The following is a 14,201-nucleotide window of genomic DNA, read 5'->3' as shown; positions in this document are numbered from 1 at the left end:
GGCTCCATTGTTAACGAAGGAATTGTACTTCCACACCATGGAGTAGAGAGGCTGGCAACTCAGCTTGCAGCACTTGCAGAGCCAGGGACGGAAGGGACTCCTCCATACTAAACCACCCCAAGGAAACAGTTTTTCCTATTCCTCTTAAGGAACAGAAATACTCCACCAGTGGATCCCTCCCTCCCAGTTTGGTGAGGAAACAAAAACTTTCTCAACAAACCTCCACCCAGCTAAGAACAAGCCTATGAAATATTCAACACTCCCCTTTTTGGTAACCCGTTCTCCTGTTCTGTGCTCCTTTCCTCCGGAAAGCGACCTTAGAAACTGCATAGTCAGAAACGAAGGTAGGTAGGATGTACTCTTAAGTTCTCCCATTACAGAGAATGGAAATCAAAACATGGAAACGAGGATCATTCTTTTTTATGTACAGCACTTTATAAGAAAACTGTAGTCACACAGTTGCTCTCAATATAACCAGCTAACTCACTTCCAAAGAAAATTAGCTGTGGTAATATATTAACTGTTGCACAGGTTGGTCCTGATAAGCAGAGTTTCAAGTAAAATAGTTGGGGGGGGGTTATATTATTACAGTGAGACTAAACTGAAATTCAAAAAATGGCCATAGGGTGACTTGACAATGGAGCGTAGTACTTCGGTGGCAGTACCATCTTGTACAAGAGAATTTCTATTTCCTCCTATTGGGAAGAGCGGGGTATTACAGTGAGATTTCTACTGACTTCATGTCCATTTGCCACATCACATCTGAAAGGCATTTCACCTGCCTGTTCCTGTGGTTCATACCAACAAAGCTGGATTCATGAACCAAGACGAGAGTCAAAAAATCAAAGTGACCGAGGGCAGGAGAAAACACCCATGTGACAAACTTACTGACAAGAAAAGGGCTGATTCAGCTGCTGATCCAACTGGATGGTTTTCCTTTGGCCTCCGAACAGGAGTAGAAACGCTCAAATAGGTGGGTCATCCAGGGTAATTTATGAGGAAAATCTAGTAAGGACAGCTTTTTTTATTATTCAGTATAAGGAATGCAATGGACAATAAAGAAAGCTGTCTAGGCTACTTGTAAAAATATGTATTTTATACACACATTGTAAATACATGAACATCCATTATATTGAACTGATATCATTGGAAAGCTGAACTATAATTTTTGTATGCAGCTGGAGGCATTTGCATTCCCAGTAAAAATAATCTTGAAAATGCTTGACTGACTGAGCTGATTAGCCTGTTTTAAAATGAAAGCAAAGAGCAACATGTGGGCAGGGAGATCTTTTAAATGTAGTAACCAGAACAGTGCACCAGCTGTTCCTCTGGAAAAGTCAGTCCAAACCTATTTCACTCTATTGATCTAGTGTCACTTGTCACTTACATTAGTCTAAACTAATGCAAAACCTGAATTCCGCTGAGTCTGAGTTGCCTGACTGTGGCCCCTCACGGTCCAGGGCTCCGTCTGCCCTGGGAATCAGAAACGTAGCAGAAACATCATTGACTGCCGCTCGCTTATCTTTTGATGAGCTGAAAAAGCAAGATCCTGATTTGATATGGTTATTAAAAATCCTGCAGCACCCTGCATGACATAAAAGAGTTAATCACCCCATTTTGGTACAATTGCTGAATAATTTCACTCATCCATGCTTTTTCTAACTATTCAATGTGGATGTACCCCTCTTGTACGTAATTGGGTACTGTCATATAACTAAGGGCCCATCTGAATGGGAGCTGATTCTTTGCAGCCACATCAGTCATGTGTTAATTTTGTGAAATGCCTTAGGGTCCTGTTACTCCTCCTCCACATATATTTAGAAAGTGGCTGTCTGCCTCTATTTATTTATTTTTAATTCTGTAAAATGAACAAATATTCTAACCATTTTCCAAAAACCTTTTAGCTTGTCTTTTGTCTTTTATCTGGAAATTATATAGAGGAAATAACAAACAGATGAAAATACAATACCAGCTGAGAGGAAGAATAAAAACCACCACTAAATCAGGCATTTTCAATAGTGCACCTCTTGCCCTGCATGTGTTTGGCTTAAAATACATTGTTTTGGGCAGAAGTATTGCAAAAAATGGATGTTTGAAAAATGCTGAAATACAGAATAGTAGTAACTTGCTAAAAAAAATTTGAAGCACCTTTGTAGGAAGGGAAAAAATATTAAAAAAAAAAAAAGAAAAAGAAAAAGAAAAAAGGAAAATGGAAGAAAACTCTATCAGAGGGACTCACAAATGAGTGAGCCCTATATGTGTGTAGGTTATAAACACCAACACAGGCTGCATGCTGCAAAGCACAGTCAGCAAGGAGAGCCAAACACAGGAAACTTAAGCAGAGCAGAGTGAAAGCAAAGGAAATGAAGATGAGCATGCAAGAGAAGGGTCCTGAGGAATGGAGAAAGCAAGGGACACAATGGGAGGCGAGGACAACAAAATCGGGTATACAGACTGGGAGACAGAAAGTCAAATGCTCCATCCAGGAGGAGGAAATGTGTCAGAAGGGGCTGGTGTGTTTGAAACGCAGAAGAGGAGGTTGTAGAAATCTTTTGTTTCATAAATTATTGTTTGACTGTTCCGAGATGTTGTACTGTCTGAGATTTTATCTTGAAAAACATGCTACGAGGGATGCTGTGCACAGTGAAAATAGATACATGCAGGGCAGCTTCAGCTACAGGGGTGTGTGGAAATGCTCTTCCACTCGAAACGTAGCCATGGAGCCGCTTACTGGGAGCTGCCCCAAGCCCAGCTGTTTGGAGCAAGGACAACCCTTCACGTAGAGTGCCCTGCGAGGGGCTGCTGGCTCCTACCTGGGTGCCTGAATTCTCATCCAAGGTAACCGGAGCAGGGAACACGCCGCTTCTCCCAGGAAGTGTGGGGCCATGGGGAGGACTGTCCCCAGTCACTGGCCTCACCCTGCAGTCCTGAACCTGCCTTCAGCTCATCGTTACTCGAGGCCATGGAACTGCTCCCGGGACTAGGAAGGCAGGTGAGGAGATTCCCAATTCTGTGAAACTCAGCACGTCCCGGGGGAGAAGCAACAAAGCAAGAACAGGCAAAGAGAATAAGCAAACAAGCAACAACAGACAGGAGAAAGGACCATTTATCATTTGGAAATGTAGTGGAGATAATAAATATATTTAGATTTTAAAAGCTCTTTCAATGTTCATTTTAAAATTATTCTAAGATATCAATGTCTTAACATATTGCATATGGTATTTAAATAATACATAAATATGAAAATTAGCAAAGGAAACTAGTCCTCCTCACAAACAGTCCACACAACAACCTAAACTATAACTTTCACCTACTTTTTCTTCTTTACCAAGTACAAAAACTTAAAAACAACAACAACAAAAATAGCTTAAATCACACCGGTCACCTCAGTCGCACCTCTCACCTTTAACCCCAGGGCAGTATCTGAAATCCTCTCCCTGGGAGCAACTTGGTCCTACAGGCATCCCTGTTGATGTCAATCACTGTTGCACATTGAGATTATGCAATTTCAGGAGCTGAGGAAGGGATGTTTAGGGTTTCTCTTAGGCTGAATTGAGAGCAATTATGCAAGTAAAAGTCTCTTCCTCAATTACAACTTAATAAAAGTAAATATAACTAAAATATCAGTTATTACTGTCAGATTATGAGGGTCTGTTAGATGCCCTTGTAGCACTGAATTTGACACCTTTGGGCAGGTTTGGCTGGCTGTCAAGACTTAACTAACAACACCCAGAGGAAAAAAGAGCAGTAGCTGCATTCTGTGCAATGCAGACATCCCAGAGGGTCTGGCGTGACATAAACAGACCACTTTTCCTTCCATAGGACATGAAAATACAGCAAAAATCTTTAGAGCTTTGTTTATTTTACAGGTTGCATTTTCAATATACATTCAATACTGTCCACAAAAACAGCGGTGGCCAACTCGGCCTGGGAACACAACGGCACCAAGCGCTCCCCATTCTGTGTGGCTGAACATTCCCTATCCAGGAGCTCCGGGGCCCGTTCCCTCACTGCCAGGCCTGCGGTCCCCACTCCAGCTCCGCTGCACTCTGCGGGTGGGAACTGCTGCATTTCACTGGGCAGTTCAATGGCAATTCTGTTTCACTTCACTGCAAGAAAACAATTGACTTCCCAGCCATGTTGAGATCAGCTCCTAGTTAAAGATTTGAGGATTCAATTCTCTTACATTCATTTTAAGGGTTTTTTTTTTTTCCCCAAAAATTCAAGGCAATAATCATTGTTTTCAGTATGCATAAAAATTAGGTTAAATTAGAAATTAATGCTTAACATAATGTAGTAATGTCTAAGAATCATGGGTTGGTGAAGTTAGTCATAGTCAAAACCTCCCACAGACTTCAAAGACAAGATAGAGAAAACTAAGAGAGCAAAATTGTCTCTTTTTCACAATCAAATGTTTTTCCTCCCACACAGAAAAGTGGAGCCCAGATGTCCTCAGGTTTTCAAAATGAGTAGAAAAAGAAGAAAAAGCTGCAAGGGCAGAAAAAGCTCTGATTCCAGAGAATGTAAGTTTATTGAAATATTTAATTTGAAGTAAAAACATGAGAATCACGTGTGTTTACTCTCCAAGTCATTCATCAAGATAGAAATCCATCTTTGTGCCTGTTTCTTAAATTGCAAATATTTGCCCTTTCAAGTGTGATTACCTGTGGGGAATGTCTTGATGAGACCAGCTATTTTTGTCGAGCTGCTCTCCTACTTACATCTGTGAGCCTTTCCAAAGATGCTGATGTTTAATACCTCGAGTTCACACCATTCTCCATTGCTGTTGTTAACGTAATAATAGCTTGATCTAATCCTGCTTAGCTAGATGTCACTGTAAACTATTATCCTCTAATGCACATGACCTTTTCTAAAAAAAGCTCGAGCCAGGCAGATTTTCGTGTGCTGAATACAAGGCAAGAAGTCCTGCCTAGCAGAGCTCCCCCCAGGGACCGGTATCGTCCTGTGCTGAGGATGGGGAGTCCCTTCCTCCTGGGAATGCTGCCACGGATCCGCTGGGTGCCTGTGACAAGGTTCATTAATCCCCCTGTTTGCTCCTCTGTAAAGGGATGGTAAAAGTCAAAGTCCATGTAACCTGCCCCCAACTGCCAACGTGCGAGGGGATATTGATCGTCCCACAGGAAAGCAGCAAATACCCTGACGAAAAATGGAAGTCAAAAGGGCAGATCTTTCTAAATGTTATTTGAATCCTGTATCATCTCACTACTATAAAATTTACTGAGGAAAAAAAAAATATATATATATAAAAAATTTCCTATAACCAGAAAAAGTTCCTGTAATTAGAACGAGCTAACACGGGCTAGCCAGTTGGCTTTGTATTACTTACCAAATAGCTATGTCAAAACTAAAAAATACTGGAAAGAAAAAAAAATACATACACACACACTGTTATGGAAAATGTGCTATCTTTTAGAGTAAAAAAGCATTTTCTGTGAAAAGTGTCTCAAAGCTAACAATACAGTTATGATGCTGCTTACCAAATCATGGAAAAATGTTTCTTTTTTCCTCCCCCTTAAATCAGATGAACAATTGCCACCCATTTGTAAATGCCAGCAAAATCTAGCAAGTCTTGAAAACAAAGCAGACGAGGAGCTGGCTCACTTCTCTGAGTCATCAGACATAAAGGGTGCTGAAGAAAACAGAAAAGATCACGAAAGTAAAAACCAGAGCAGCTCAGATGCATCTGAAGACAGAGACCTTGACAATGTCTCAGACAGTGAAAAAGAAGGAAAGAAGGAGAAGAACTGCCCTCCCCAACCGTCCTCCCCCCAGCACCACGAAATCCTGGCCACAGTGGCATTCAGTGAGTCGCGGGGCTCCTCGACGGGAAACATCACGCTGTGGAGCAAACCAGGCTCTGCGGAGTCCATCAGCTTGGCCACCGGAAAAGTTACTGCAGAAGTAAAGTATGGGTCATTTAATATTAAAGTGGAAATTGAGAACCTTTCTTTGTTTGGAACGGGAACAAGCCTTGTAGTCAAAAAATCGAAAAGTTCAAGGAACAGTAAACGCTGGCATGAAAGACGGTACCAGATAAGCCAGTACTCTAAATGTCCTAAGTACCACTGTCCTTCAGCTCTCCATTCAGTAGATGACAACGAGAAATACAAGACATCCTCCAAGCGTAAAATCCAGCCCGCCACTAGCAAAGACGCCTCCCTGCAAATGAATATTGAAGGCAAGGAAATTAAAGTGAAGGACACCAACAGAAAGACAAATGTGAAGGTTAACGTGAAGCCTGGTGGGCAGCTACGTAAGGGAGCCTGCAACGACGCCCACGAAGACACGTATTGGAGCGAAACGGACTGTTGGGCAGCGGAGGCACCAGGCCACGGAGACGGCGAGTCACGTCTTGGCCTCCACCAGACGGATGACTCCTCGTTTCTGGAGGGCTGCATCCTCCTCCCTCCCCCGGAAGAGTTTGCCGACTACGACCCAACGCACTTGGATACCATTTCAGAGGGGGTGTCTCTGTACTCTGATAATGACAGAAGAGACTCCGGGAGCCTCCCTGCAGCCTTGAGAACGTGGGAGGGAGACAATTACTTCTGTCAACACGACAGAAAGGAGTACGAAGACCATGCCTGTGAAAAGGAAGATGTTTCAAAACATAAAGCAATTTCCTCAAAATTGAATAATAGAAATATTCTAGATAGGAATATCTTGAATAAGCCAAACTTTGATAAGGCATTCATCGTTAACAGCAGCAGAGCAGTCGGAGAAAGAAATACCAGCAACAATGTCAGTGACATTGGGCAGAAAACAGCAAGAAGAAAGTCTTTTCCAGATACGACCCTGGATGTGCTATCTCCAGTTCATCCTAGAAGAGATTCTGGCTTTTATTCATTGCCATCTTTATCCTTAAAAGTACTGTGCAAGGAGGCCAGACAGAGAGATATCTATGGCAAGAACTTGCACGTTCAAACCAGCAACGAAGAACTTGGCAAGTGTCCTGACTTCACCTCCTCCCTGAGGAGTCTGAGAAGTCTGAAGTCTTCCTATCAGTACGCCTTCACCTCCTTTGATCACAGCATGACCATTTACCCACCTGAAAGTCTAGATGACACTTGTTTACTACATGCATATGCAAACTATATAGGCCGAAGTGAAGAAACAGAAGAAACGCTATTGAAGATGCTTTGTTCCACTGACAATTTAAATGAAGAACAAGAAAATGAATGCGTGGAGCCTCTGAGAAACCTAGCCATACGGGAGGAAGATACAGAGTCTACTGACAGCATTTTAGACGAAGGGACACCCGAGTACAATCTTCTAGAAAAGCAGGCAGACTTGCAGCTGATAGAAGTCTCTTCACCTTCTCCAAGCCCATCAGGGGAGCTTATTAGTGACAAGGATAGCACAGATGATGTGGCTATGGAACGTGCCCCAAACCAACATCTATTCTCTGCAGAGCCTGCAGGAACACAGAACAGGAGAGAATCCAAAATGATAGTAATAGCTGGAGAGCTAGAACCAAGACTTATCATCCAAGGTGACAACAAATTCCTATGCGATTCCTTTGGCCCTCAAGTCAGAAAGGAGTCTACTCTTCCCTGTAGTATACAACAAAACACCTTGCTCTTGGATCCGGAAGAGCCAGAAAATGAACTGGACAGCCTGACTGAGATCCAGGATGTACCTGGGAACATCCCTGATGAAGTTGATTGCCACAAGAATTCTGCACAGGCTGCCGCATTAGCTGCTGCTCCCGCACACACAGAAAAGAAAGAGATGTTCACAGAACATTCATACCTCAGGGAAACAAGCGAGGGCCTCTGCAGCGAGGGGTTATCTGATGACAGCCTCAGGGGAGAGCCGGGAGCACGGCAGGTGAGTCCCTTGGCCAAAGCCACCCCCGAGGAGACGGAGAAAACGCCCGAAATGAAGGAGGATTTTCACCAGAGCACAGACATCCTCACATCATCAGTGAAACAGATCAGCCAGAAAGGTACGTGTTCGAAGATGTCTGGATTTAACACCACTTTGGCACCTTCTGTATAGATGGCCTAGTGCTTTATTGAAATCTATTGGGGAAAAGGAAAGTATACCTTTACTTTACAGAGAGATCATATTCATAGAATCCTTAAGGTTGGAAGGGACCCCTAGAGATCATCTAGTCCAACCTTATTGCTCAAGCAGGGACACCCAGAGCACAGGGCGGCATCCAGGTGGGTTTGGAGACCTCCACAACCTCCCTGGGCAGCCTGTGCCAGGGCTCTGGCACCCTCACTGTTAAGAAATTTGTCCTTAAGTTCCTGTGGAACTTCTGATGCTTCAGTTTGTTGCCATTTCCTCCAGTTTTATCAGTGGTATGGTTAACTATCTGGTTACATTATACAGTTATCATACTGAGGATCCTAGGAGCCGTCTTGAACCTTCAAGTTAGTTTCAATAAAAAATAAAGTTTTAGTACAGCTTTGCTCAAGTGGGTTTTCAACATTAAACAATAAGGCCCCCAAAATATTCACTTTTTTCCCCCTGAAATATTTCTGAAATTTAACTTAAAGAAATACTTTTCTTAAAAGCTCTTGAAAGGCTGCACAGATATTCTGGCATTTAAGAAAAAAATGGAATTTCAGTTTTCTAGAATGACTTAAAACTGTGCAGTGTTAATAGTATATAATGGTGCGTTTCATTTGTGGAAAAATTAACAACTTGGAAAGAATTGATTACAGAGAATCTCAGAGCAACAGGAATAAAAACCCATAGATCAAATTATACTTGCAAAAATTTAAACGAGAATGTAAACAGTGCATCCAATACTCAGATATTAATCATTATAAGTTTACAGATGCCACAGAATAAATCTGACAAAATAAAAATCTGTGAAAATTTGCACTAGTAGAAAAATATTGTTTTGAGCTTGTATTAAAAACTGCTGAAGTGAATTTTTAAGAGCCAGTTCACAGCCCACGTTTCCACCTGTCCTTTATTAGTACCTTGAGTCTGCTCTTGCTTCAGTGTGAAAACTTGAATGTGGATGTGCAAAAAGCAGTTTTTCCCTATGATACTACACGGATTCAGAGTAGACTTTGCATTCAAAATATAGAAAGCTGTGCAAGCAAAGCAGCTAACACCAGGCAAACATGCAGCCACCTACTTTGCAGATATTGGTGAGGAGGGACCGCAAGGAGATGAGGTTGTTGGCCTTAAAGGCACCCCAGGGGAGTGAGTTCCCACAGGGTCCCAAAGAAGCCGTCAGAACAAGGGAAAAATTTCTAGCTTCCACCCTTGCCAGGAATAGTGGCTTAGCTTGGAAACACTGACAAGGAAACGACTAAGGAGTAGAAAGCAAACCTTGTTTTGATTCTAGCGTGGCCTTGTAACCAACAGCTCCACGTCTTCCTTGCTTGCTGCAGCAAGCCATTTTTGTATTGCTATTCTATTCTATCTCAGGCCCGCTCAGCAAACCTTGACCTACACACTGGAGCTCCAGGTTTAAACACTTTACACAGAAGTGCACTTACCTCCTAACAGCAAGGAATCATTATTTGTTCTTTTTCTTGGTTTTGTTCCCTTCTCCTTCCATTTCTCCCTGGCTGAGGCTTTTCTAGACATGTGCTGGCTCTTAGCTATCACCTCACCTGGTTTGGGAAACCCAGTACCCAAGACTTTGTCCTTCTTTTAGTCCATGGATGAATGTGAATTTTGCATGTGTGTTATTTCTGTGAGGGTCCCACCTTAAATAAGTGTTTGCATCCGGGGAAAGAGGGAACTCAGCTTTTAAAGTTTTAAAAGTGATTAATGTGAATTAGAGTCTGCTTGGAATGGGGGGAATAACAAATTAATTGGCCATGACTTCGGGCTCAAGTGGCAGCTGAGCACAGGGGCTTCCTGTGCTCAGTAACTGAATGATGCTGAAAGAGAAGCATGGCAACTTTCAGCAAAGGGAGACCACAGGTAGAACAGAGGGGGAAAAAAAGTAATAGAGCAAAACATTGTGGAAAGGACTAAGAGGAAGAGCCCAGGCAGTATAAAAGTCTGCTGATGATGTGAGAACTTAGGAATAGTCAGATGGACAAGGGCTCACGTAAAAGGCATTTCAGGAAATCCTCAATGACAGCCCAATAATCGGTTGTCTTGGAAAAGGGGCTCAGCGAGACACGTGGCAGTGACCTGAGTGAGGCCAGGATGCGACAGAAAGGAAAAGGGTGATACTGAACCAAGAGCTGCACTCTTCTCTGCATGAAGAACTTGATTCCTCTAAAAAGATACAGTTTAGGAATATTTTCAGCACTATTTGGTATTTCTGTTTCTGTGTTTGCAAACAGGTTACTCATATTTACTGTGTGGAAATTTAAAAGGGGATATTTGCCTGAGCATATTCTGAAAATTATGTCTTACACCTATTTCTCACAAACATCATCTGGTTATTATTTAGACCTGAAATCAGAACTGAATAAGAGCAGAAAGCTGCCGCTGCTGAAAGACACCAGAGCCAGCGACAGCTCCCAGGAAGAAGCAATAGACCAATGGGCCAGGCGACGGAAGCAGTTCAAAGACAGCAAAAAATGCAGTTCAGCTGGAGGAAGCTCCATAAACAGCACAATCACTGAGGGATCAAGTGAGTACATCTGTCTGGCAACTGTTTTTTTCCTCCTGTGTGATTGACATCCTGTTAGAATGATTATAGAATCACAGAATGGTTTAAGGATGGAAGGGACCTCTAGAGATCATCTAGTCCAAACCCCCCTGCTCAAGCAGCGACACCCAGATTATCAGCCATGGACATGGATCTTCTGTTCATAACCTTAGCTTCCTTCTTGGAACCTCCTGCGAGCAATCACGCTTGATCCAATGGACCCATTCCTCAGCATGGGATTTAGGCTCCTTTCCTCTTCATATACGAAAGCAAACAGTCTGACTGATGAAGAGGAGGCGGCATCACCCTTGCCCACGTCCAGTTAGTTACAGGACAGACCCTAAACAAACAGGCAGCTGCTCGTGGCAGCAGTTTTACAGGTGCAGCAGAAGTGTCACAGTCTCATGGTCTACTTTGCTTAAGTCAGAGCTATGGGAAGTTGGGAGTTGCTTTCTCCTCACTGAGATGCCTCCCCCAGCCTCTAACTTCAGGTTTGCTGCTTAAGTTGTCCTTCCTTGTCCCTCCAGTTACTGGAACAGCTATTCCTGTAACTATCTCATTAAGAAATCTGTCACCTACACCAGTCTCAGCAGCTTGAAACCTCATGGGAAGAAATTCTAAAGATGAACTGCTTATTGAATTTACGCTTCATGCAACCGAAGTGCCCATGCAGAGACTGTTCAGTCTAGGAGAGAACATATGTTGTACTTGTCCCCTAACCCTGCCTTTGCCTCCTGTTTTGCTCTTTTAACAAATATAAAAGGTAGACTTGACGGATGAAGAACTTCTCATCCTTTTGTTAACAAACAGGAAATATTACTGATACTGCAGACATATAGCTCCCTTTCTTACAGGAATACTTGGTGCCATAATGTCCATGTTTTTGTGAGAGAAGTTTTGCCAATAGATGGGTAACCTCCTTTGTGAAGGAGGTTAAGTGCAAACCTGTGTAAGCCTGACAGCTTTGAGACTAGTATCTTCAGTGTAGGTGCAATACCTCATAAACTGTGAACATGTTCCCTGTCTGTCCTGGAGAGGTAACTTCTTCCATCAGTAGGGGCTCGATGCATTGCCTGAACATGGGTGTTTAGTGCCAGCTGGGATGCCATTAGAGGTCCCTATGGGGCTTTCAGATAGCACACAGGACCCTCAGGATATCCATGCCCTTTGGAAGCAGTAATGGCAAGGAGACTTGGGCACACACCCTTTCTCTGCGCCTGTTCCCTGGTGGTTAAAGACCTAAGGCAGCTTTCATCCACACTGGGCAGCTTCAGCCCCTCAAGGGCTGGACTCTAACCGGCAAACAGCCTAAGCGCAGCTCTTCCCTGATGCTCCTAAGAGATGCTAGACTTCAGGATTTTAATTGTCAAACACCGTGCTGCACTGTGCTGCTTGTACTAGTTTAGGTTTTCTTCATTTATAATATTATGCTAGTTGCTTGAGACGTGCTTTAAGTACGACAGCTCAGTACCAGCTACTTGTTAGAGCTTTTTATACAGGTAATTACCCCATCTCACACTGTCTGTGTAATAAAGGAGAGGTCTGTAGCTGTGGCCTGTTTGTGCATATGCTGCAGTTAAACAAACTGTCAAAGTGAAAGAAAATTGGATTGCACTGGATACATGTTAAATGTATCCAGGAAGTAACTCGCTAAACAAAACAAAGGGAAGGTTAAGTTTTAGCTTTGGAAAGTGGCAGTCATCCTACAGAACTGTCACTGCAAACACAGCATAAACAGAGAGCACACAGTGATTTCCCAGAATCATACAAGGCATTTGTAACTGAAAGGACTGTGATTTTTTTTTTCTCCCTTTCAGACCATTTATACTAAAGCATTTTTTCAGACTAGCTATGTCTCTGTAATCTCTGACATTCTGTGCTTTTTCAGGCCTTTCACCATTTGCTTTTGCCTTCTGAGTTGTTTCAACCTTTCTCTCCACAAACTGTTGCCTACAGCCTGCCTCTCACCCGGCCATTCCCTCTCCTGTCCAGGCCCCATCACCCTGAAAATCACTCCCTTTCTTTTTTTTTTTTTTTTTTTTTTTTTTTTTTTTTTTTTTTTTTTTTTTTNTTTTTTTTCACCCTGTAGCAGAGGAGTTAAAGACTTCTTCACTGTCTCCACGTGAATCTGAGTGATGTGGCTTGGGCTAGTGGGCCCCTTACAAGGCACAGAACTACAGTTTCACCATGAAAAATATTAACTATGGAAGGATGTATATTCAGGCTACTTGGAATACATTAGGAAGCTATAATGCAAGCAAGCATTTGGTCATACCCTGTAGGTTCATACTTTATGTATATCTGTAACAGGTCTTAACGTCTTGCTATTTCACAGGACTTTAACACAGATTTTTACAAAAACACAAAGGATAACAGACTATTAAAATTGTACTGTAACTAAGTGAAAAATGACTCATTTGCCCGTATAATCCAATCTGCTTAAAATAAAAATCACTGATTTAACATACCAGGCACGGAAATATAGACACGATCACTATATTCCAAAAGCTCAGGATTTGAGAACTTACATAGCCACAATGTAATGTTTCACACAGACAATCAGGAATCAAGAGAAGACACAAAAGGGAATCTCTTCTGTGTTTACAAACCTGTAGAAATGCAGAATTTAAAATGTCTATTAGCAGACTAAAGCAAAACCATACTACCTACAAAAAAAAAAAAAAAAAAAAAAAAAAAAAAAAAGGAAAAAAAGGAAAATCTACCACAAAAGCAGAGAAATCCCATGTACTGTCACACTGTATTTTTCAGTAGGACATTAAACAGATTATTTTAATAAGAATTATTCAACGGGAATGACAGGAATGTATTGATTTGGGCTTATTTACTATATGTAAACACACTTACATTTTTATGAAATCTCCTGGCAACACAAGTAACAATAAACTAGGTCAAACAAATACTCAGAAGAATACATCCCAAAATAAAACTCCTCCCTTCCCTTTCCATAAAACTAAACACAAGAAGACTATGCATCAGAAAGGGCCGAGATGAAGCAAACAAGGGAGCAATCATTATTTGAGGTATTTCAGTTACTAAATTCCTATAAACTTGTCTAACTTGCTAATGAAACAGACCTGATCAGAAGTTTTCACAATTAATCCCAGACTGCCAGACACCTCAAACAAGCGCAGGTTTGACCAGCTGCCTTAGACTTCTCGTGGCATCCACATTCAACACGCAATTGCACCCAATGCTGTGATCTTGGATTCTGACATCTTTGCACTGTCCTTCATTAGCAGCAGCAAAATTGCAGCACTAAGCTGAGACAACACGAACATCTCATTAAGACGTTCGTGGCATTTGTTCCTTGACGCTGGCTGAAGCCTGTGATTTTCATTCCTTTTGCCTACTGATGTTGCTTTCATTTGTTCTATTCTCATAACAGTGAATTCAGAGGACACTCGCTCATTGGATCTGGGATTACTTTCTGAAAATGAGGACAGGGGATTCTACACCGAGAACTTCCATTCTGCTTCTTGGGTTTTCAGAGGAGATGATGTTTCGCCCAACAATAGTCCCAGATGTCTCAGCAAAAGGCCTAGACCAGTGGCAAGTAAGTAGGCTAAAGTTATACCTA

The sequence above is a fragment of the Nothoprocta perdicaria genome, unplaced genomic scaffold, assembly GCF_003342845.1.
Source record: "Nothoprocta perdicaria isolate Ctin4 unplaced genomic scaffold, notPer1 scaffold_35, whole genome shotgun sequence".
Classification (NCBI taxonomy): Eukaryota; Metazoa; Chordata; class Aves; order Tinamiformes; family Tinamidae; genus Nothoprocta; species Nothoprocta perdicaria.
The sequence above is the reverse complement of the archived record's forward strand: the minus strand, read 5'-3'. Positions refer to the sequence as shown.